This window comes from Falco cherrug, chromosome Z (assembly GCF_023634085.1).
Source record: "Falco cherrug isolate bFalChe1 chromosome Z, bFalChe1.pri, whole genome shotgun sequence".
Classification (NCBI taxonomy): Eukaryota; Metazoa; Chordata; class Aves; order Falconiformes; family Falconidae; genus Falco; species Falco cherrug.
Window position 1 is genome coordinate 37,963,867 of NC_073720.1, and position 22,623 is coordinate 37,986,489.

General features: G+C 43.0%; 1 long non-coding RNA gene across 1 annotated transcript; it reads left to right on the forward strand.

Annotated features, from left to right (window-relative positions):
• Positions 1-5,843: 5,843 nt before the first annotated feature.
• Positions 5,844-17,222, forward strand: LOC129734757 (uncharacterized). Its single transcript, XR_008730343.1, has 2 exons — positions 5,844-5,884; positions 12,014-17,222. It is a non-coding gene; the product is annotated as an uncharacterized LOC129734757 (long non-coding RNA).
• Positions 17,223-22,623: the final 5,401 nt, after the last annotated feature.

Genomic DNA, 22,623 nt, shown 5'->3' on the forward strand with positions numbered 1-22,623 from the left:
AGCTTGAGATCTTCGAGCAAAGAGCACAATACATGGTTTAGGAAGTGTGATAATTATTTCTATTACTCTTTTTCTTAGATGTTGCACCAAAAATATCACTAGTGCAAAAGAAGCACAACATATCACTAGTATCTATTAAAATGCCACAAAAAAACCCTCTGTACTTTGTAATTTAAAATACAGCACTTTCCTAATATGATACTTTTGTAGGTACACTTACTACCTATGGAAAGAAGTGGTTCCCTGGGAAAGTTCCCTGCTCAATATAACATTGGTTTTGTATTTAACCTGTGGCTTATAGTTGGGGAGGGGAGGACCCAAAGAAGGCATAGGAGAAAGGAAACTAATTTTTCTGTTTGGTTCGTGGAGGATTTTGCATTGCCTTTTTCAAAAGGACAGTTGTTCCTCACAAAAATGAACTATTAAAAAAACTGTGAGTGAAGGTCTCAGACATTTTCTCAAAACCTGACACATTTAAGTAATATTCATGTTGCTACTGAGTTTTACAGAAGCGGCAACCAGTGCTGACCAGTTAACCAAAGCATAAAACTCTGTACATGGAGGTGAATATAATTTTTTTTACATTTCCTACTGAGACCTTATCTCATAGCTTATCACACAGACCAAATAAAAATGGAATTTAGTTGACGTCACTTCATGCTAGAGTATTAATGGGGCCAGAAAATATCTGCCTAAGGAAGTTGCTGATCTTAATGACTTCTGTGATATCTTATCTATGGAAGAGTTTTATACTTGCTGACATCACAGTCTGAATAAGCAAAACAAGGAAATATATTAGGCTGTAAGTTGCAATTAAAATTTTTCCTCATGAAAGCTGTATGCATAGAGTGATGAAAATGCTTTTTCCTAAACAATCTGTCCATGAAAAGGTGGCCATCCTATTTACGGTTTATCAATTAAATCCCCACCCTGGCTTGGCCCTGTTTTTAACCTATTTATGTGTAAAGTCATCAGCCTTTCTGCTGTAAAATGTTCAAACCATCTTAAGGTTGCCATGAAATTAACGTAAGTGATTTTATTCTGCCATTAACCCTCATTAGCTCAACAGTATTTCTTATTCAGTTATGTATTCCTGTGTGCAGCTTGCAGTTACAAATCCTGCTTTGTGGAGTGCAACCAAGAGAAGACCTCATATCACCTTTAAAAACCTACACATGATGCCATCTGCTTCATTGCTTCTCTAAGGGAAAGCACTGTGTCTTCATGGCTTAGGCAGTTCAGAACTGGGAAGAAAGGGATACCTTGGTTAAGACACAAATCCATATACATTTGCAGCCTAGTATTATTTACATCTGCATTGATGTGCTAATATTTATCTTTATTTTTAATTTGACTTATTATCATCAGCCATGTCACTGTACTTTATTGTTTCAGTTGAGAAGTACGAACACAGCCTGAGAAAATTCCTTTCTGCCTTCCCAGGCTGGGTGGGAAGCACAATCTCATAAAAGAGCTGAGTCCTATTTCGGTCCTGTAAACACAAATATTTAAGTAGGTCAGGAGCAGTTTCAGATGTATGTATTCTGTTTCACAGAATCAGAGAATCACAGACTGATTGACACTAGAAGAGATCTCTGGAGATCATCTGGTCCAACCCCCATGCCCAAGCAGAGCTATCTCAGCACTATCCAAACTAGCCAGCTAGTTTGGAGAGTGCTGCGACAATTGGTGCCCTGTGTGAGGCTCAAACTCACAACCTTCAGATTATGAGACTGAGTGTAATGAGCGGCAACACAGGGCCACCTAATGACAGTTGCCCAGGGCCATGTCCAGATGGCTTTTGAATACCTCCAAGGATGGAGTCCTCCCTGGGAAACCCATAACAGTGCTCAGTCACCCTGGCAGTGAAAAACTGTTTCTGATGTTCAGAGGGACCTTCCTGTGTTTCAGTTCGTCATTGTCTCTTGGCCTGTCACTGAGCATCACTGGAAAGAGTCAGTGAAATATGCTGAAGCATATGCACCCTCCCTTCAGGTATTTATATGCATTGATAAGAGTCCCCTTCAGCTTCCTCTTCTCCAGGCTGAACAGTTTCAGCTCTTTCAGCCTTCAGTCCTTAGATGTTTCTCCCAGTTGCCATGATCAGTCAAAGATTACTGGGAGTTGGCCTCACAATGACATCTGCCAGCTCCCTCAGCACTCATGGGTACATCCCGTCAGGGCACGTGGGCCTATGTAAGTCCAGTTTGCTTAAGTATTCTCTGACCTCAACCTCTTCCACCTAGGGCACACCTTCCTTATTCTAAACTTTCCCCATGATCTCTGGGGCCTGGGATTCCTGAAGGTCAACCTTGCTCGTAAAGAATAAGGCAAAGAAGACATTCAGTACTACAGCCTTTTCCATGTCCCGCATAACCAGGTCTCCTGTCTCATTGAGTAATGGGCCCACATTTTCCCTAGTCTTGTTTTTGTCACCTGTGTACTTACAGAAGCTCTTCTTGTCTTTGACATCCTGGCCAGATTAAATTCCATTTGGGCTTTAGCTTTCGTAAATTCCTCCCTGGATGTCTGGACAATGTTTCTCTATTTCTCCAAGGTTACCTGTCCTTGCTTCCACCTTCTGTATGCTTCCTTGTTGTGTTTGAGTTTGGCCAGGAGCTCCTTGTTCATCCATGCAGGCCTCCTGCATTTTTGCCTAACTTCCTATTTGTTGGGGATGGACTACTCTTGAGCTTGGAGGAGGTAATCCTTGAATATTAATGAGGTTTTTTGGTCCCTTCTTCCCTCCAGGGCCTCATCCCATGGGACTCTTTGAAGCAGATCTTTGAAGAGGCCAGTCTTCTCTCCTGAAGTCCAGGGTTTTGAACTTGCTTTTTACTCCCCTCACTGCCCTCAGGAGCCTGAACTCTGCCATCTCATGGTCACTGCAGCCAAGACTGTCCTTGACCTTCATATTCCCAACAAGCCCCTTGTTGTTGATGAGTATGAGGTCCAGCAGAGCACCTCTTTTGTTGACTAAACTGATTTCAATTGAGTTGCATTCAAACTGAGCTTTCAGATATTGAAGTTGCAGACATGTTCTGATGATCTTGAATCAAGTTTAATTTCAAAATGTCATGTTAGTAGATGATTGTCATTGTTGAGGTAAATCAGGTCATTGGAAGATGATGAGGAAAACAATGCCTAACATGGGAGAACTCACAGTGGTACTGCTTGTCACAGGCAAAGGCAGTCATTCCCCAGCTAACTATACACATCTTTTTCCGGCAGAAGCCTAGTTCCTAGGACCTACTTGGCTTACAGGCATCTTTCCAAAAAACCCACTAGTCTGATGACTCTGACAAAAGTTAGTAGTAAAATGGCAAATAAAGGTAGTAAAAAGAGGAAAAAAGTGTAATTTGTCTAACACAGGAGTGTGTTGTGACGGCAGAATGCAAGAACTATGTATATGAATTCAAGTTGGATGTGCTTTTAAAATTTGCTACCAAAATTATTAGCTCAGCACGTCTGAGTCTCTTTCAGTGGGTTTAGCTCTGCTTCCTCAAGAGAGTTCACCAGTGACCAGGAAGCCTTCATTACATACACCACTATTGACCTGGTGACAAAAGTGTCATATTTTACACTTAAGCTTGCCAGGCATTAACTACCCCTAGCCGTGTAGATGTGAAGCGAGTAAGTAGGTGAACAGCTCTTTACTTCAGTGAAAGCAAACTCTGCCTGATGCCCAAATCATATCTATCAAGATACACAGTTGAGGGCTTTTTCCCATGAGGCCTCTAAAAGGCTGTTTCTACAGGGGAAAAAGTTAAAAGTTTAAGTGTGAAGTTTGCATAATCAGCATAAGGAGTTTGTACTACTTGCTTTTGCAGTGTTTATTGATTTTAAAATAAATTCCCTGCTGAGGCAAGAAACACATTTACACAGATATTTCCAGAAAAGACCACCTCCCCCCCATCCCCAATGTTACATTCCTTCATAATTGCATATCTGTCAGAACTGGCCTGTTACAAACAACCCAAAGGATTCTGTTCCTTGAACTCAGAAGAAAATGTATTTTGTACTGGCAACAAAAGTATTTTATAAATTTTTTGGTCTAAATAAAAAACCCACCTGACTGTTAGCTGAATACAGGGATTGAGAAATGCTAATATTGCATTTGTAAATCAGAATAGATTAAAAGAAACTCTGAATGTTCTATAAGTCCTAGGTATGGCTCAGCAAAGGAAAACTCCAGATCAGCTAATTTAAATGACAACTTGCCTATTCTTATTAAGATAAATGTGAGGTATAAATAAATTAAAAAAAAAATTCCAATATCACTTTATTTGCCAAATGCTGCATTATCTGAGGTAAAAGATGTTTTCAAGGTGATATGTGAAGGATAGAATTTTATGGACTAGACATATTACGATTGATTTTTTTGTACAAATATAAAAAATGCCGTTGTTTGGCAGTGCTAATAAAAACCGAGGGCCACAGAAAGTAGTGTATTGGATTAGATCAGTGTTTCAACTCTGATGAAGAAATGCTTCAGATATCTCAAAGGGGCATAACGGAACGGATATTTTTGGAACAGCCTATTATAAATCATCCTTATTCAGCAATCTGATTGTGCCTCCAAATCATGAGGGTTCTTATGTTATATTTTTTATGTTAACTAATTTGCAACTGTGAATGATCACGTTACTCCTATAAATGCATAAAGCCCACCAAATCTATGGCATTTGCTAGACAATCATTCCGTTCAAATCACCAAGTGTACAAGACAAAGTAAATACATTACCTGGCAGAAGTACCTAAGCCACTTGTTTTATTTCAGTTATATGTCTGATTTGTCTTTTGCCAGAATAAATACCCTCTGTATGATGATTTGTAAGGAACAACTTAGGATGTCTCCTATTCCTGGAAATAATGACAGTAGTTCCACGTAAGAGCGCATTACTGATGTCAGTGAGAAGTAGTGGTATGGTGGTATTCCTGCTGTGCTCTGTATGCAGCTGGCTGTGCCTGTTACACCATGACTGACTTTAACATGTAAGCACGGAGTAATGTCCAGCACACCATAGGTCAATGGCATATTAAAATCCATACTTTGAGAGAGAACGTGGTAATATTTTCAGGTAACTTAACTTAGCCGATTTGTTGTTTTCAAAGTAAAATAGGAGTTTTTGCATGAAGAGGAGAAAAACCTGGGTTCCTCCTGTTTCCTCTGTGTTGAACTGGTGTGTGGGTGGCTTTGCTGCTCCCCGCCTCCCGAGCCTGCTGTGGCAGAGGCAGGGGGTCTGGGGGCCCATTCCTCTGTTTCTGGCACCTGAGCTCTGCGGAGATACCTGCAGGCAGCAGAAAGTTAAATGTACTGACTTCAAAATTAGCCTTCAGAGGAGTACCCTTGTTAAGACTGGAAATCCGTAAGAACATGTGTTTTGGGTAAAGACTTTCTTCCTCCTCAGGGAGGAATGATCTCAAAGGGCCCTGTGATCCCTTTTACCTTGAAGAGCGGGCATCGGGCTGGCAGAGGAAATGAACCCTGGAAACGCAAGGGTTACAGATTTATGAGCAAGCAACAAGGAGGAACTCGCACCCTCACAACTGGCACGGCCAGCACAGGCCAGCTTACCGATTCCAGCTCCGAACTGGGCAGCCGCGGGCAGCACGAGGCGAGGATGCAGGGCAAGGCCCGAGCTGCGGCCCTTGCTGTAGTGGTGGGCACTGCCCCTGCTGCAGGACCCTGCTGCGGGACCCGTGCTGCGGGACCCCCTGCTCAGGCACCCCCTGCTCCAGCACCCCCTGCTCCAGCACCCCCTGCTTCCGCACCCCCCCGCCACCCTGCCACCCCCACCCCCCGTCCCCTGCTCCGGTGTCCCGCTCTGGGCACACAGCCCCGCCGCTAGGCACCTCCTCAGCGTCCTCAGCCTCCTGCTCGGTATGTACCATGGCCCTCGGTGAAGGCACTTGCTGATTTTTTGCTTCGAGTCCCTCTCCTGTGACCAGCTGTCTACCATGATCAGCAGTTGCCTGGTGCTTGGTGTATTTTTACCGCTGCAATGCTGACTGCTCTCCCACCCCCTGCGCTGCTGGTGAGTAGGGGAGCGAGAGTCTGGAGACAGGAAACTCCAGAGAAAAGAAGTACCTCCGTGCGGTGTGGTGCTGTGCATGGATGGCCCTTCTCTGCGTTCTTGGCTGTGTCCTCGCTGTCCTAGCTGTTTTGCATGGGAAGAGAGCAGGGAGTGAGAAGGAGGAGGGTAGCCTTGTATCTTTCATTTCAATACATTCTGCTTCGGAAATATCGGTGATGTTTTCGGCAGAAAAATAACTTCTTCTGTCATCACAATTTACCAGTTTATCCACTCTTTGCCCTCACACATTTTGGCACAAATTCTCGTGAGTTTTGAGGTGAGGAGACTGTGCTTGCAATACTTCCTCATACTGCTCTTACATTGCAAAAGCAGGAAATGTCACATGTGTACAAAGGGTGTAAGAATACAAACGCAGTTCTCTAATCACTCTTGGACTTGTGAGAACAATGGCATTTCTCAGGATTCTGTTGCATATACACAATGCTTTTCTCTCTCTGCTAAATACTTATGACAAGAAAGAGAATGAACTGTTTGTCAGCTGAGTATATTTTCCTCCAGCTACGATCTGCAAAAGATAAGTGTTTGTATAGTCAATTATTCCATGTCAGAGCAGACCTCTAGCTGATGCCACTAGAAACATGTTCCTGCCCACACTTGTTAAGAGAAACAGCAACTCCCTGGTGCAGAATGAAGCCCCAGGTTACAGTTTTCCAGTGTGGGGTGTCTCTGTAGTCCAGACGATGTCAGTTGTTTAAGCACCATGTTAGCTAGAGGATGTCTAATTCTCCATCATGACCATTATATCTAAGCATGGAAACACCACTAATTCTTTGTCCTTTTCTGTGTAGTTTTCAAGTCTGACAAATTGCCTGCGTGCGCTGATCACCCTTGTTTTGTCATACAAGATTCTTCCTTTCTTAATCCAAGTGCTTTTCCAATATTTTCTTTCTTTCTTTCTTTCTTTCTTTCTTTTCCTTTCTTTCTTTCCTTTCTTTCTTTCTTTCTCTCTTTCTTTCTTTCTTTCTTTCTTTCTTTCTTTCTTTCTTTCTTTCTTTTTCTTTCTTTCTTTCTTTCTTTTCTTTCTCTTTCTTTCTTTCTTTCTTTTTCTGTCATGTCCCATGTCCATGTTCCTTCCACCCCCCACCCCCCCACCCCCCCGCAAGACATTTAAGGCAGTAAAGGCTCATCTCTGATTTAAACTGCTGATTTAAATAGAATGTGGTGGGCTTTTGTCTTGATTGTTTTTTCTAACAACACAGACCTGACATACAGGAGCATGCAATGTGCTTATAAACATTTTCCAATGTGTCATATTTGTCTCCCTTGAAGGAAAGTATTGAGCATTGAACTCCTGGGAATGTCTTCCTTTGCTCTGGGATGCAGTGCCTTCAAGATTTTTCTCTTTTCCTTTCCATTGTCAAACAACCCACAGCTCTCAAATTATTTGTAGGCGCCTTTCTACTGGGACTATACAATTGGGTTGCAAATGACTAAGTTCTTACTTTTTTTTAATGTGGTATAGCTCTTCATCGCTCCTGACAGCTTGGATTTTCAGGTAGGACCAGGTCATGCCTCTGCCCTTTGGTTACCCTTCACTGCTGTTGGGTGCAGGTAGCACCCCATGGGACAGCTTGGCCAGAACAGTTCTGGCCCCCTGCAAATTTGGGCATGTGCCACAGTAATTCCCCTGTCCTTTTACACAGGTTAACTAAGAAAGGATTCAGACCTTTCCCTGCTTCAGCTTCTACATTTTTCTCAAGGCTTTTGTCATAAAAATCTCCAGTCTTTCTAAAGGGGAGTAGATAAATGTCTCCCATGATTTTGAGCAATAATGTAACCCCTACACAGGACAAAGATACTCTGCCTTCTCCACAGCTTCCCAATCTCTGACTCACCATTTTATCACTTCACCCTGTATACAAGTGGCTCCTCTTTTTCCTTATGAACTAATTTCTAAACTCTCCTATTTCCCATCTGCTGTATTCTTGGTTACAGAAAACCACAAGAGAAGCAGCACAACACTGCGCTCCTTGCTCTTTGGGGCTGCACAGGCAATGTCTCGGCAGTGTGGGTGCACAGTGGCCCCAGTGAACTGGCCAGCCTCCAGGCCGAGAGGGATTCAGGAAAGCTTCTGCTACACAAACCCATTTAGCTGAGGGGATCAGGTTTTCAGCTTGGTTTTAAGCAAGTCCCTTTGAGGCCTTGTTGTGACCATCCTGGACTGCCTTTTATAGGTGGTTTTTCATTACTCTTCTGACCTCCTAAAAGGGTCTGGGATTTTTTTTTCTTCAGAGATGTACCTTTGCACAGGATAGTCTATATTTCAGTATTTTCTCATGAAGAGTTACACTGCTTATGCAGAGGACATGCTTCAGAAGACCATTTTAAGTACTTCTACCAATAATTACTTCTATACTTCAGATTATAAAAGATCAACTCTTGTATGGGAAGGTCTGGTCATCAGACCTTGTTCCAGACCCTTTCTTAGTTGCAGAACCTGTAATATATAATGAAAGAGGAAACAACTGTGCAGAATAACAGTAAGATGATCCACTTAGTTATGTCCTTTCCAGACTAACAGGCATGTAATGTTCCTGGTTTTCATTTTATCATTAAATGTATCACAGGGTCTTTCATCTGGCAGTGTTATATTGAATTCATCTGGTTTTGCTAAAGGCTGGCAGTTATTTCCATGGCATAGGTGGTTTATATCCTTCAAGCCAAGTTTCATGGGTCTCTACTCCATCACATGTATGACAAGACCCCTCACCAAGTGTGGCTCTACTGAGTTCATCACTGGGATCCCTGGAAGTGCACTGGGAGCTGTGACGGCTGAGCCATGCTGGGAGGCCATGGAGGCATGAAGTGGTTAAAAAATACAAAAAGAGGCTTTTCTTCTTTTCTCTCATGCACAAATCAAAGCCTGCTATGAACACCAGTTTTCAATCAGGTTGATGACTTTGGGAAATATATGCGCAATTTCATGAACTAACATGTTTTTGAGCTCTTGGTCATGAGCTGCGCTGTGCTGAGTAGCACTAACAGGACTGTAGCACAAACGTCCTGATGAGATTTTCAGCATGAGTAAAGTCCTGAGGACACAGAACACCTGAGAAGCTTCCCAGCAATTTGCTGATGGGTTTGTTGCCCCAAAAGATTTTTTTCAGTTTTTTTAATGCACTGAACTCCATTACTTGAAAAAAAACCTTGATTTTACCTTTTTAGATTAGGTTACGTAACTCTAGCCCTAGGAAAGTAATCAGACTTCTAGGAAGTGCTAAAGAAGCACACCTCTCTTTCTCTGAAAAGGCACATTCGTTTTCATTTCTGCTCTACTACACATCAACCAAAGTAATGGAAGATTTTTGTCATTATCAGTAGACCTCAGACCAGGGCTATTGCCTTTGATGATAGAACTGTTTTTCTGATCTTAAGCCTGAAACAACAAAGAGTTTCTGTGTATTTATGGTTTTATCTTGTTATCTAATAGTAACAAACTCTTAATCTTTTTCTTTCCAGACCCTTCCTTGCTGACAGTAACGACTTAGGTCTTTTACAAGTTGGAAAACATAGGCTTTTAAAATAGATTGGTAAACCAAGATATCACTCTGACTTTCAAATATTTGAGTGCATTGGGAAGAACATGCATTCAAAATAATACTCAGGGTAGCATTTAAAGGAATTAGAACTTTATTTGGAGTATAAATGTGAGTCTATTTTTAAACAGTGTAAAAGCATTGGTGTGGGCAGGATGCCTAAGGACAGAAACAAAGAGAAATCATGGAGATACCACCTTTTATAAGACTAGAGCAAAATACAAACTGAGAAAATTACTCAGGGTTTAAGCAGGTAGCTACAAACTGGTCATCTCTTAAAGAAAATGCACCTGATATGTATGAAGTGGAGGGACTCTTAATTTGAAGTAAAGCAGAAATGAAAAGGAATTTTCCTTTTCAGAGAAAGGGAAGGAATGTTTCCTAGCTTGTTTAATTACTAGTGTAGATGAAGACAGATCTTGAAGTTACTTTTTCCGGTTGGTTTGTGGTTAGAAGAAAGTTCCACGTCTGCCCTAAGTATCTAACTCTTCGCTTGAGTTGTGCTTCTCTTGAACCAGTACCTCATTAAAAAAGCACTGGACCAAGTCAGGGGGCAGCAGCTTGTGTCATAGAGCTGGCTAATGACAATAAATTCACAAGTGTGCAGCTGGAGCTTTCACAGGCTTTAAGGACAGGACTGAACACCTCTCAGACAACTGGGCTACAAGATATTGTGCAACTCTGGGAAGGAGGAACAGAAAGGGCCAGGGGGTAGGACAAAACCTTTAACTTTGAGCTCAGTAATGAAGGAATTGCTTTGCAAAACTGCTTGTTTGCCTGTGTAGTCATTGTGGGACACAGCACTTAATGGGGACAGAGGTTCAGCTATTACAGCCATCCCAGTTGTCCTGGAGCTGGTGACTGCACTGTGGAGAGCTCCTGGGAAACAGAAACACTAAACACCGGTGTCCAGAGTGACAGGCTTTCTTTTCCCAATGTACATTTAGATTGGATCACTTCCTTTGTATAATAAGGTGCAGAGTGATTTTTACTGTCTGTTTCTCTCTGAGCACAAGGAGAGATTGAAACTTATATTTTACATGGCAGTGAGGATGTGTGATACATGCCCCAGCCTGTGTGCCACATGGGACTGTGCCAATGGTAAATCTTACTTTCTCTGTCCTCTGTGACACTATACTGCAAGCAGGGAAGGTTTTCCCATTTTCTGAGCAAATTAATTTTCTTACCACAACATGTGCTTTCCATATTTCACAGGTTCAACAAACTTTGCAAAAGTCTGCAAAGAGTAAGGACACAAGAAAAGGCGGATACAAGAGGTCAAATTCTTCTTTGCACTGCAGCCGCTCCATGCTCATTGGCAGGAGCTTCAAAAGATAGCTTACACTAATCTTAAGGCAGTTTTAAGCTACCAGATTGATGTAAATGCTAATCAGTGACTTAATTGTGTAGGCACTGTACAAACAGAAAAGCCCTGCATTGAGCTTCTGCCCATTGAAAGACAATGTGCCAGAACATAATCTCCTGCAGAGGCTAGCCTGTCTTCTTACCTAGAGAGAGGCATAACTTGCAGCACAACATTAACATACAGATGTGCGCATGCTGCTGTAGCAGAAGGATTTCCATTTGGGTGTGTATCACTGCAGTCTGCACTAGATGGCCTGTTCTACAGCAAAGGAAGGTGCAGCACTGGGAAACAACGTAAAAGTGTGACGATCCATGAAGAAAAACATGCCAGATATATGCTAAGCACTTTTATGGGAGACACATGCAAAACAAGGTCCCTTCAAATCATTGGATGAAGCTACCATATGCCAAGCAGAAATATTGCTGGCAGTGCTTTCTGAAGGAAAGAGCAGCATGATGAGAAGGCCTGTGCATTCCCCTGATGACAACAGGGAGATATGTCCTCAGCACATGAACTGAAGGCAAAAGTTTTATCACTGACAATCCAGTGTGGAGACAAGAGGCCAGAGGTAGTGAATAGTGAATGCTGTACCACTTATCTAAATGATGACACACGTATGTTTAGTTAAAAGTCGGGAAACGTCCAAGGACCCTTATTGCTAACATGACAGATGTACTAATTGCTAAGTCCTTGAATTTGTCATCTTTAAAAAGGCTATCTGGTCCTAAGTTCCTGTTGTTTATACAATGCGGCAAAGACAAGGACTTAAATCGTGGTCACTAGTTTAGCGAAACATGTAAATAAGTTCCCGGAATTGTAATGAATATGTAAACAATTTCCCGGAAAGTTAATGAATAGGTATGAGTTGCTTGTATAGCGGGGACTGAAAAGTCCCCTCGGTGTGCATGACTTTGGTGGAGCGATCCCCCATGCACCATGCGCTGCCGAATAAAGATAACGTCTGCTCACTCGAATATTGGTGACTGTTTCTTTAAACCACTTTGGCACCCCAGATGGGACCTCCTCTGCTCGGCTGCAGGACCCATTGAGGGCAGGGACTCCCTAGGGTGCCCGCGGGGATTTTTCCTGGAGGGGCTCCTTCTCTCATCTGGATCACTGCAGGAGCAGAAAAGGACTCCATCTTACGGAGTGAAGGTATTACCTTTATTCAAATATTATATTCTGGTATGTTTTGAACAGTACTGTTTTGGATTCTGTTCTGGGACCGGTCCATCTGTAAAGCTGTCTGTAAGGCGTAAGATCATTGTATGCTTATGCAGGATGGCATATGCTGGGTAGCTAGCATCCCAGGTATACATCTGATTCTGTTATGGTACTCGTTCTGATATTAAGGTAATATTAGAATTCTGATTCTGTTTTGGTCGGGAGACTAAAAAAAAAAAAGTTTGATAATTTGAAGTCAATCTGTGTATACAGGATTAATAATTTTAGGGTTACTAATAATAATGGTTATACTCATTTTAGGCTGGAAATGTGAGAACCTTTCTGTATTAGGTATACTATGAATGTTGATATGTGGTTATTGTCTTGAACATCCGAGGGGTGAGTGTAAACCTCTATATGTTTTAAAGTGCATATACTGTAAAGAATTATTGAGTATATGGTGGGGGTTGCTGCTTAGGGACAAAATTCTTCTCTGAGCAGTTGCTCTGTGCTGTTTTGGCATCAATATGGCAAGCCAGCCAGAAAAACTCTCCACCAGCGCTGGAATCCAGGGGCCTGGGGACCCTCAGGGCCCCCGACTGCATCTTCTGTCGGCAAGACTCCCCTACCCCTCGGCTTCTCACACAGGTGGACAAGGACTTCTGCACAAAATAAAAGGTATTTATATTTATTCTTTGTTTTGAATATTTGATTGTCTTAAGATCTGGGAAGCTAAAAACTTCCTTTAGGTTGTCTTAAGTTTTGGGGAATTCCTAGAATGTAACAACTGAAATAGCACTCTGCGTCTTGTTTGTTCTATGTGTTGTCTTGTTACATGTTCAAAATTGGAGTTGAAAAAAAATAATATTCTGGTAATTCTAGGCAAATAGCTGAAAACTTAACACTCTGCTTAAGGCCAGAAAAAGAAAAAATCTGGTTTTTGGCAATTGTTCATTGAAATACATACTTTGTGTGGTAACGTGAACTGTCAGTGTTCCTAGAGTTGTATGTAAATACACGGTACCTTATCAATTTATGAAGTGTTGGAATGCATAATTAGAAATTAGAGCGGGAGATTGTGGACAAAACATTAGAACTAACATCATTTGGAAAAAGCATGAATTAACCTCTAGTCCTTAGTGTTGTAAGTGCTGTCTGTATACTCGAAAAAAGGGTGGCAAGTGTCTAAATATATTATGTCCTCGCAAAAAATAATAATAATAGGAAAAAACTGAGACCTAAACTAGAAAGATGTTCTTGTTGAAATTTTTGTGTAAAAAAGAAAAAAGAGAGCTCAGGTTGTGGTTCCCTCTTTGGAGCAACCAGAATGAAACACGTTGTAAGATAAAAACTTGTACTAATGTATGTAAACTCTGAAGCGGGGAGGGGGGTGGGGGGTGGGGGGGGTGGAGAATCAAAGACCCTGTGAAAGTGTTAAAGTCTTGGGGTGAGTTTGTACAAACCCCCGTACCCCCTCGAAGGTGCGGCTGAGTCCTGCTGGACGCATGGCAGGGTGTTTGCTGTTTGCCTGCAAAGGCTGATATGTAAGAACACAGACTTAAAGCAACAAGGAGCAGATTTGCATTCAGGGTAAGAAACAGTTAAAACAGAAGTGCTGTTGCAGAGGCAGGCTTGTGTAACCTGCAGAGCAGGAAGAGCATCTCCTGCCCTGAATCCTGCTGGTGAGGAGGAGGGGGTTGCTGTTGCTGACGATTGAGCAGAAGGACCTGACAATGTCACCATCTAATAGGACTAGATAAAGGTTCGAGTTGATTGTTACTAGATAATCGTGATGTAGAAAAGTTGATAGAAGGAATAGGGAAGGTGTACAGAAGGTAAAAGAAGAGCTGGGTCGTGCTAAACTGGTAGAGGAGAAGAGGCAGAGACAGAGGAGGAATGTCAGGCAGAAGTGAAAGAGTGAATCCCTTTCCTATGGGATCAGATCACTGTGCATATTGTAGGGAAAGTGGGCACTGGAAGCGAGATTGCCCTAAGCTAAAGAACCAGCAAGGGGTTCTGGTGAACTAGGGACTAGGAAAAATGAGGTGGAATTTTTAGTGAATACAAAAACAACTTATTGGTGTTAAACTTCAGTGAAAAGAATTTGTTGTGGGAGCTGCTGGCCACCAGGAAAACATCCTGAAACCTTTAAAGTACAAACTAAGAAAACAATAAGAATGCCAAATTCACCAAAATAATCAATTAACTGAAATCTTGAGCTTATCTTTAATTCAACAGAAAAGTGGAAAAGAGGATCTCCCTGAAGTAAAAGAAATCTTTAGCCAGGTATATCTGCGAATAAATTCCAGGTAAGGTGAAAAATGCTTTACCTGTTACAGTAAAAATGATAAGCAGGAGGCCTGCCTAACTCAGGTAAAACAATATCCCTTGGTCAACAGGGCTGTGGGGGATATTGGCATAAAAACTAAAATAAAATACACTCTGTAGTAGTTCTACTAATGTGAATCTGTGTGTTTTGCCATGACGGTGACTTGTTATGGGATGTGCAGATGAAACTCTACATTGACAACGAAGTACAAGGAATAAGGTTGGTCAAGTAGCTCCTACCATAGTCAAGGGCAAGACTGGGTTGGCCTGTGTTTGCCACCAAGAAGAATCTTGAGCTCCGCTGTTGGCTGCAACCCCGTAGGTGCTGAGCAGTGGGAACATATGCCATGCAAGACCTTGATGTGAGGAATGACCCCCTCTGTTATAAGAGGGTCTTCCAGGAAGGAAGAACATAAGATGGCCCATTGAGGCACTGATTTGGAAATTGGAAACCACCTGGCCGACCATGAGGCCAGAAGAATAGCAGAGGAGGTAGGAAAGGAGGAATTATTCTTAATACCAGACGGTAAAATCCAAACTGTAAGTACAGATCAGGAGCCAAACTATTCTAAAGATCTAAAGCTAATTCAGGACATGAATGGTAAAATAGAATTAAATAAGTGGACCTATTTGGCAGATGGTCGTATAGTGGTACCATCCAATTTAATATGGACCACAGCCTTAACAGAACATAATAAGACTCATTGGGGAGCTGATACATTATATAAAAGTTTGAATCAGAAATTGATGGGGCAAAACTTATATACTGTAATAAAACAGGTAACTGAGCAATGCGAAGTGTGTTTACGTAATAATCCCAATGTAGCAAATAGAATAAAACTAGGGAACATTAGTAGAGGAAATTATCCAGGGCAACAGTGGCCAGTTGATTTTCCCGAACTCCAAAGAAAAGGGTGGGGGGTACCGATATTTATTAGTTATGACTGATACGTTTTCAGGTTGGCCAGAAACTTTCCCTTGTCGAACAAATAAAGCAAGAGAGGTACGAAGGGACTATTAAATTAAATTATCCCCGGCTTTGGGGTTCTGGCAACAATCTCTTCTGATAGAGGCTCACACTTCTGTGCCAAAGTAATACAAGTAAACACAGTATTAGGAATAGATTGGCAATTACACACTCCTTATAGGCCTCAAACAAGTGGGCAAGTGGAAAAATGAACCATTTACAGCTAGCGAAAATAGGACAAGGGACAAATCTAACTTGGCCACAATTTCTTCCCTTGGTATTATTAAGAATACGAACTAAACCGAGAACAAAGGAGAATTTAAGCCCTTTTGAAATATTATATGGGAGACCGTACCAGTTACAATTTGCTGGAGAAGATTTAAAGCAGTTAGGGGAGGGATATTTATGTGAATATGTGAAGACCCTCCAGGGACAATGAAAAGTTTTAAATAAACAAGTATTGGGAACAAGGGCCAGAGGGTTGGATCAACCAGTCCTTTCCTTTAAATCTGGTGACTATGTGTATATAAAGACTTTTTTCAGGGAAACCTTTGGAAGAAAAGTGGGAAGGACCCTATCAGGTGCTGCTGACGACCTTCACCGCCGTCAAGATAAGAGAACAACCAACCTGGATTCACTACTCTTAGATAAAGAAGGCTCCTGAGAAATCATGGGCCATCACCCCGGCAGGACCCATGAAACTACAGTTCTTTAGATCGTAAAGAAATCTCCGGAGACACAATGGACTGTCAAAAAGGATCAGCGACATTTGTGTAAAGTTATTCTGATTTTAATTGTAACTGTTGTAAGGATATTAGAAACTGAAACATGAGTACACAATACCTATCTTCAAACATCGCAAATAATTGTTAATGCTACGAAAGCTAAGGAATGCTGGATATGTACCTCTCTTAAAGGAGGCTTGATAACACCCCTGTATGGGGTGGCCTCTCAAAACTGGAATTATCTCGATGACAAATGGCCTACCTGGCCAGACTTTTGGAAAAAGCCAAACGATGGTGGAGGATATTGCCTATTTGATAATAAAACATATGAGTTGGGTCCCAGATTTGATTTACAAATATTAAACCTAACCACCACAGTAGTTACGAAAAGTGATAATAATTGACATTGGAAAGCTCAAACAAGACAGGAGGAGCAAGTCCTGGAAACCCAGGGCAAAATACTTGTTCCCAATCTGATGGATGGAATGATTAAACAGACATCCGTAAGATATGGAACACGGTGCAGATCCTGCATGAAATTACTAAAGACGATTTGTCATGGAGTTCCATGAAGCTATATGGAACAAACTGACTTCGTGGTTACCTAATTTAGAATGGTTAAAACATGCTTTTATTTTAAATTATGTTTATCTAAAAGTTGGGAAACGACCAAGGACCCATATTGTCAACATGATGGATGTACAGATTGTTACGTCCTTGGGTTGGTTATCTTTAGAAGGGACATTTGGTCTTAGATTCCTGTTGTACATGCAACGTGGTGAAGATGAAGACTAAACGTGGCGGCTAAGGAATAGAGTCTGCGCAGAGACAGCTCCTCAAGGACATTGCGCAGGCACGTGATATGTAAATGAATTCTCAGAATTGTAATGAGTATGTAAACGATTTCCTGGAAAACTAATGAATAGGTATGAGTAGCTTGTATAAAGGGGGGACTGAAAAGTCCCATCGGTGTACATGACTTTGGTGGAGTGATCCCCCATGCACCCAGCGCTGCCGAGTAAAGATAACCTCCGCTCGCCTGCATATTGCTGACTGATTCTTCAAATCAGTAGCTTACCTCAGGGACTGCTCGATTGGTAGAAACAGAGGGAATTCCCTTAGAGCATCGATGTACTTGCAACATCTGTACTGGGAGCTACTGCTGGCACCATGTATTTTAACTATGTTGTAGCAAGACGGAGGCATACTATTTTGGCAGAAGACACCAAGTGCTGGAGCACAGGCACTGCCTGTAGGCTTTGCTAAAGGAGAAGCTGTTACAAAACATACTAACTACCCTGTACAAATTTTTGGTCATGCTAAAACATATTTTTTCTGCATTGCTGAAACAAACTAAAGGCCTTTGACATTTTTCAAATGTGGATTAACTTGAAAACACTTCAAACACAGTTTTAAGGTTTTCTACAATAGAATTAGAAAAATGGAAGAAAATGGAAATGACACTTCAGGGAATGAAGTACTCAAAATTAATTAGAACTTTTTAGGTGACTGTGTTTTAAACTGAAGATGCTGACAATGCACAACACAGTACTGATGTATCTGTACAGCTTCCAGCTGAACAAATCAGCTTGTTTCACTTGGGGTCCCCTACAGAATGCTATACTGCATGTCCAAGACCTGCACTTGCACAGAAGCTGGTGTGACTGAAAACATCACTAACTACTATTATTTCATGCTTTTGAGAAAAATTACTGCAACCAACTGTGTATAATCAGAGCTTTTCATGGCAAAATCAATTTTCAAGGAATGATGAATTGAAATGTCTTTAAAGAGTTGTAAGATGAAATAATAAAAAAAAAAAAAAAAGAAGCTCTTCTTGTCACCCTGATTTATCTGCTCCCATGGACTTCGTGTGATCAGACGCATTGCTCTAGTGCAACACCCGCCTGAGAAGGAAACAGGAGAGGTGACCCCATGATCATCTTGCAGGCCAGGGGGGCTGCAGTTCTGGAACCCCAGAACTTGCCATTGCTGTAAGGTGCCTTCTGAGAGGCTTGTAGGTTTCTGTGTGACCTGAAAAGCCTGAAAGCAGATGAAGGGAGGGAGACTTTGCTGAAGCATCTCTTGTAAGCTGCCAAGTGGAAGAAGCTAGTTTTGAGTCTGCTGCCTACAAGAAGACTGCTAGTTTTCAGGGTTGCATGCACTGTTGATGCAGGATTAGAAAGTGTTTAATGGATGCAAACTGTATTTAAAATCCTAATAGCATTATCAATTTTAAGTCTCTGAAATCAACTAAATATTTGCGTGTAGGGCAAATCACAGCCCGAGCTTGCTGGCTGCTTTGCTGCCCTCCAGTTTTATCCATGTGTTAAAGAGATCAGTATATGTTCGTTGAATTTAGCCAGAATTCACTGTTTCCCAATAGAAAACTGTGCTGCTCGGATCATTTACCAGCACTTGCATTTGCTTCTCACAAAAATGACTATAGATATCTGGGTCAGATTTTCTCACAGATCTCTTACCTCTACTGAAAACCAGCAGGACTATGATGTATATTTAGCAATACTTCAGTTTCAGAAATGTACTTAGTCAAGTGTTTATTGGCATGGGATTCCTGTTTTAGCTCAGCATTTACAATACTGTAACTCATGTTGCTTTCTTTTTGGAAACCAAAACATACCACTTTGCTCTTTTCACTTGCTTCCCTTTACCTGTTCTCTGTGTGTTGCATTGTGGTATTTCATGTGTATTGCATCAGCTCCTTCTGAACCTGCAGAAGCCCACTTCAGTGACTGGGTTTGACCTGGCTGGGACTTTGGCTAAAGCTGCAGTGGAGCCAAAGTTCCACGATTCAGGCTTAGAAGAATTTGTCATTTTAATTTTCTATCTCCTCTTCTGTTCCTCTTCAGCCCCTGATTTCTGGCAAGCCCTTGGGAAACAGACTTCATGCTCTTCAGCAGTCTGCTTAGGGAGGCATGATGAGACTTAGGCGTGAAGAGAAGGTAGAGAAGAGTGGTATCCTGTTAACAGACTGCAAGATCGCTTGGCATGCAGCCTGGAAGCTGCCTGTTCTGGCAGTGTCAATGGGTATCTGCAAGAGCAGGTGGCTGCAACCAAGCTGCCTCCTCCTAAGGCAGAGTCACAGGGATATTCCCTGAGGTCCCAGCAGAACTGTCCAAAGCCTCATCTGAAGATCCTGGCATTGCAGGACTTGCTCTGAAACACCCCCTCCAAACTCCTGTCAGCTGATCTCTATGAGGACTGGATGTGTGCTTTGGAGTGGCATGAGAGATTGAGAGAACTGGAAGAGTACGTTTCTCAACCAGTCCCACTGCTGTGGACCTGCTTGGGACCCCTGTGTTAAAGGATGACAGCCCAGCCAGCCTGGCACTGGGCCTTGTCACTGTGGGTTTTTGATGGGTGACAAATGGGGGCAGAGAGGAAGGTGCAGAGGTGGGAACTCTGTGGTGGACAGGGCAGCAAACTTCAGGGCTGTCTCCCCCCTCCCAGCCCCACAGTAGTCAGCAGATGCATGTTTGGCTGCACAGCCCCAGGGGCAGAGGATCTGTTGGGGTTGGTTCGGTCAGGGAAGTGTGCGTTGCCCTGGGGGACACTCAGGCAGCACTGGAAGCTGTGGGATAGAAGGGCTTGTGCACAGTTTGGATCCAAGTTGAAGACCTGCTCAGGGGTAGGGACTGGCTTATTGCCCTGGACATGTGCACTGCTGCACACATGTGGGAGTTCGTGCAGAACCAGGCTGCACACGTGCCACTTGCCCACAGCCCCTGCTCATGTGGATGAGCTCTAGGAAGGAGCAAATACCTGCTCTGACCCCTTCATCAAGGAACAAATCACCCCAATGCCCACTCTGCTTCTCCTGTGCTTCCTCCAGCTCCTCATGTTCCTCTTCCTCACACTTGGTGTGCTCTCAGCACAGTTGCTTTTCACCTGCAGGACCCAGTGCCCCCCACGCTCTGCCAGCCCTGCTGCCAGGGCCTGGGCAGGAGAGTGGAGCAGTGAGCCCTGAGGCAGGGCCTGCTGCAGGAAGCCTGACGGGAGTTGCAGCCCCTTGGGAATCCTGCAGAACAGCCAGGGAGACTCAACATGGAATCAAACTGATGCTGGAGGTGTTGACGCAGCAAGCTTTGCTCTAAGGTCTGACACGGTGGCAGGGTTTGCTGAGGTGCTGTGCCAGGAAGAGCAGAAGAGGCAACCCAGAGAGGAGGAGGTATACATCACTAAGAGCAAATCAGACTGTCCCATTAGTGCTTTTTGTAGGAGATATGACCATCTGCAGAAATGAAACACCAGACCTGAAACAGTCTGATTTGCCTCAAAGGGTCCTGCTGGGTTACACGGCCATCAGAGCAGCCTGGTCCCTTCCTGCCACACTTTGCAGGCTTTGATTCTGCAACACAGGGCAGGAGTCTTTTCTTTGGAGCAGCCATGCTCCAGGGACCCTGTGTGGTCAGGGACCTGATCAGGGGTCTGAGGTAAACTAGGGAAAACATAGGCCTGCTGCTGAATGGTGCAGAGGACCTAGTAACAGAAGACATGGAAAAGGCCAAGGTAGTCAGTGCCTTCCCTCCTCATTGTTTACTGGTAAGATCAGCTTTTAAGCATCCCAGGTCCCTGAGATGCTAGGGAAAGTGTGGAGCAAGGAAGACTTACCTTCAGTGGATGAGTACCAGGTAAGGGGCCACTTAAACAAACTGGGCATACTATATAAATCCATGGGGACGAGTGCTGAGGGACTTGCGTGATGTCATTGCAAGACCATTCATTGAATGGCTGTGATGACAGAGAGAGTTTCCTTTAAGACTGGAAGAGAAGAAATGATATTGCTATCTCCAAAAAGCCAAGACAAAAGATCTGAGGAATTACAGGCTGGTCAGCCTCATCTCAGTCCCTAAAAAAGTGATGAAGCAACTAATCTTGCAAATGAGTTTCAAACACATGAAGGACAAGAAGGTGATCAGGAGAAGTGACCATGATTTATGAAGGGGATAATCATGCTTAACCAACGTGACAGCCTTCTAGAATGAGGTGACTTGCTTGGCATCTGAGGGAGACTGGATTCAACAGTGGATGTTCTTTACCTCAACTTTAGTAAGGTTTTCAACACTGCCTCCCAAAACATCATTGTAGACAAACTGATAAAAGTACGGGCTGGAAAATTGGACAGTGAGGTGGTCTGAACTCTGGCTGAATGGATGGGCCCAGAAAGTTGTGATCAGTGGCACAAAGTCCAGGTAGGAACAAGACACTAGCAGTGTACCCCAGGGTCAGTACTGGGGCCAGTACTGTTCAACTTCTTCATGAGTGACTTGGTTGATGGGACAGAGTGCACCCTTGTCATATTTGCAGATGATCCAGAACTGGGAGGAGTGGCTAGACTAGATGGTTGCACTGCCATGCAGAGGGGCCTGGACAGGCTGGAGAAATGGTCAGAGATTAACCTCATGAAGCAAAATATAAAGTCCTACATCTGAGGACCCAGGCACCAGTACACCTGGTTTGCAGCTGTTTTCCTCCAGACCGATCAGATGCTACAGTTACAGGGCCACAGTGGGTTAAGGCAGAAGGCATCATTCTAACCAGAACATCAAGTGTCCAAAGCCTTCTGGGCCTTTTAAAATATTTTACTTACATAAAACCACTTTAATATTGGAAAATTGCTATTCTGTCTATGTAAGGAGTTGCTGCTGAGCTGAAATAATACAACTGTCAGGCATGATATCTTTACCCTTTCCACTGGCTTCGTATTGCTTCAGAAACGGGATGCTCTCAGGGGCTTGGATGCACTTAGCAGCAGTAAAATGATTAAAGAGTGCTAATTATTTTCCCTGTGTTAATCATCTGTATACCTCATGTATTGTTCAGTCAACACTGCTCTGCCCTTTTCTGATAGTGCCTGTGCCCTTGTAGGAAACAAAAAACACACTGTGCCTGTAGTCACATGTATCTAATGAAATATTTTAAACGTTCTTCTTCTAAGCTTCCTCAGATGCAGATTAGGGCATTCATCCTAAATGAAAGAATGAGAGAAGTGTAATTACCAAGATGCACAGAGTAGCTACAGTGTTTGACAAATCCTGATGACCTCCCCCCCCCCCCCCCCCCCCCCCCCCCCCCCCCCCCCGTTTACTGCTCCCCCATCCTCCTTGGCTCACACCTCCTCAACCACATAGGCAAAATAGCTTGGAGGATATTTTCAATATATGTGAATACAGAACCTAATTAATGGATGGATTTTTTCTGTGCCTCTGAGTGAAAGCACTGCAGCTGAAAGAGGCTGTGTTCTTCCTCCCTCCTCCTGTGTGCAAAACAGAACCCAGAAATTGCCAGTGGAGCTTCTTTGTGCCCCTGCTGTGCCTGTTGCCTCTAGTCAGCCCCTCCACCCTCACTGTTGGTCTTAAAGCAGCCTCACAAAGAATGCACCTAGCAGGTGCTCTTCAACTGCTTTCAGTTGTTAATC